The following is a 3,262-nucleotide window of genomic DNA, read 5'->3' as shown; positions in this document are numbered from 1 at the left end:
ATAGTAATAACATTCTTCGAAAAGCTAGAAAAATATAATTTCTTTCTTTTTACTTTTAGCTAGTTGCAGACAAGAACCACGTGTAGGGGGTGCCACCATCTGTTTTTTTTTAAGCAAATTCCAGCCTTTTTCAAATATGAGAAAATCGCATGGCATTTTAGCAAGCGGCTAAAATGGCTTTTGATGGAATAAAATTCAAAGGCAATAAAAATCGGATTGACTTTTACTTAAAGAAATTTTGCATCAACAAAAAATAATAATTTTCCATTCTCTCTCTCTCTCTCTCTCTCTCTATATATATATATATATATATATATATATGCTCTATTTTCTTCGGTACTTTTATTGTGTAGGGATCCAATTAAACGATAATGACATTACCAATTGACATGTACATCATAATTTGCTATATATGCAAGGATATACCGTTCCACAAAATCTAGACTACATGATAATTCATATGGATTCTTGTAAAATCAACGTTTAATTTTCAACATTTATAATTTTTTTAAAAAAATTTTAGGCTATAGGATTGCCTGCCTATAGAAATTTTATTTTTAAACCGATTCCATAATATAATGCAAACAAATACCAAATTAAGAAATATAGGAAGCTTGCTGATCGTTACGACACAACAGTAATCTCTAGGTACTGTATGTACAAACAGGAACTGAAATTCCTTCCTGAAATCGTCAACCGAACACTTAAATCTTTAGGCTTATGAAATTTATTGGCGTTATTAATTGATGAAATTAATGAAGATTACAGGGAGAAAAAAAATTAGTAATTCTTACGTGACGAAGGGCTTGAGGAGCAGTCAAATCGGCAGCGAGACAGAAGCAACATGGGTGGCTTTTAATTTGTTTCATTTGTTATGGAAACAATGTGGAACGTTAACAGCTACCGTACCCACTTGCAAATCCCCTGTCCCTTTCATTACACAAAAATATAGTATATAGCAATAAGAGAGAAAAAGGGGAAAGAAAACTTAGAAAAGATGTGCAAAATGCATTGTTTTCTGCATCAATTAAGTTGGTGTTCATAAAAGTCAAGTTGCAAGTTGCAAGTTGCAATTTGCAAAAGCTGTGTTGATTCTTTCTCTCCTCAAATATATCATTTTTATTGCCGATTATTCAAAAACCTATCCGTGCATGGATACAAGCACACGGAAAATTCTAAAACTAGGATTTCTTTTAATAATCAACAGTTGAATATTGTGTTGATTCTTCAATCTTCACCCTTTTTTCTTGTAAACATGTTATATGATGGAATCTCTCAACACTTTACAGCAAAGTTTTGTGACAATTTTAGCACTTTACAATGAAAATTATTTCATTAATCCGATAAATATTTGGCGGTATTTCCAAGATATATACAAATAAAAACAATCAAATCGATTTGCTGATGGTAATTAGCAAAATGATCCTTGCCCAACTGGGGTAAAAAATATAGAAGGAGAAGATAATTATTAGGCGCTAGGGTTGATTGAAATACCTAATGCTCTTTCTATGTTTTCAAAAGATAATTAGAAAAGAGAAGGGCAAACAAAGAAGGTAATCTAGAGATAGTTCACAAGGATTACTACAACTTTTTTGACTGTGAAACAAAGAAGAAAATAAAGGAAACACATTCATAATTACATATAGAGACAGATAAACAGAAAAGTTAACCAAAATCTTCACAAAAGAAAACGGTGAAGAAATCAGCAAGAAAACAAATTTAACGTTTAACGAGTTCAACTTCATCAAGGCCTCTATTTGATCTATGAATTCCTGATGTGAGCTTCGATCTTTGTTATAGCTAGCAGATACTCCATCGTTGTCATTGATCGATCCCATATCAAGAAAAAAAAATTAAGAGAATTACTACCTTTTTTTAAAACGATTTTAAGAGGATCGTAATTTTTCTCTTCTAGCCATATTTTCAACCATGTGAGCCAAAGATTGAAGGTTGCAACGTACGATGGTATCAACAAAAATGCACGTATCCTCTCTAGTGTTACCAGGCGGTATATCAACGACGAAAGATTCGACGACAACTGTCCCTTTACCATTTGGAGAAACGTGTAGCGTAGTGACAGACCTGTAATTGTTCAACCGATGATCGCCTCCAATCACGCTAAAGCTAAGCACGTGACGTTCATCGTCAAGAATCTCAAGCCTCTCCGTGCTGGAAGCGGCGGGGAGGCCGGACACCACGTGGACCTCACGGAGGGTGCCCACGTTGCCATCGCCGACTATGACATGGCAGCTCTTGAGGAAGTGTTTGTAAGCTTGAGGTTTATCAAAGCGTCGAACCACCGACCAAACGGTTTCAACGGGGGCTTCGATGGCTTGAACCACGGCTGAACAACACTGGTTAGGCCCCAGGGTGTGGATATGGTTCGTGGAGACTGTGTCAGGCAGCGAGTCGCCACAAGGTAGAGGGAAAAACCTTGTCAGGGTGGTGGTTGTGGTGGTGGGTTGAGTTTGCATTTGGTGGCAGCTGCCAATGGAGGCGGTGGAGGTGGCGGTGAGGGGTCCGTGGAGCTGGAACGAGGATGTCACGGTGGCGAAGTGGATGAATGTGCGTTTGGGTTACAGGCCATGTCAGACTTTATGCGTAGGGGAGAGGCTAAATATAAACGAGAAGATTAAAAGGAAGTGTTTTAATTATATAAAAAAAGATCCACTTGGAATAGTGTTTAGGATTTCTTTGAGGAACAGTTTTAAGAACAAGAAGAAAGAGAAAGAGAAGCAGCTTACGTTGGACACTGCAAGTGGATCGCCAAGTTGCAGCTCCTTTTGGACTTAGTTTGGGTTGATTATCCAATTATTTTATCCAAAAGATTGAATCAATTTTCTTGTTTTTCTAATAAAATAATTAAAAGTTGGGGTTTTTGTCATGTTGAAGGTTGCTATTAACTTTTGAAGTTTACTAAGACTCTCTCCTCTCAAATTATTTATTATGTATTAATTTCTATGAAATTTTAAAAAAAAATTACTTTAATATATTTAATACTAAATTTTAATTTTTTAAAAATTAAAATTCTATGATATTTAACGTCAAAAAATATAAAAAATCATAAAAAATAAGAATTTTAGATATTAAAAAAAGGACATAATTTTGAACATAAAAAAAAATTAACAAAGAAAATGGAATAGAGAAATTATAAGATTATATGTCATTTTATTATTTTGGTCTACGTATACAATTTATATATTTTTATTTATATAAATATATCAAGATATCTTATTTTAATTTTTTAATAAATAAAATATTT

The 3,262-nt window shown here is 34.0% G+C and overlaps 1 pseudogene; it reads right to left on the bottom strand.

The window, feature by feature from the left end:
• Positions 1–1,612: 1,612 nt before the first annotated feature.
• Positions 1,613–2,852, bottom strand: LOC111294799 (abscisic acid receptor PYL4 pseudogene; annotated as a pseudogene).
• Positions 2,853–3,262: the final 410 nt, after the last annotated feature.

The sequence above is a fragment of the Durio zibethinus genome, chromosome 14 (genome assembly GCF_047325235.1).
Source record: "Durio zibethinus cultivar Kanyao isolate XHJ-2024 chromosome 14, ASM4732523v1, whole genome shotgun sequence".
Lineage (NCBI taxonomy): Eukaryota > Viridiplantae > Streptophyta > Magnoliopsida > Malvales > Malvaceae > Durio > Durio zibethinus.
The sequence above is the reverse complement of the archived record's forward strand: the minus strand, read 5'-3'. Positions and strand labels throughout refer to the sequence as shown.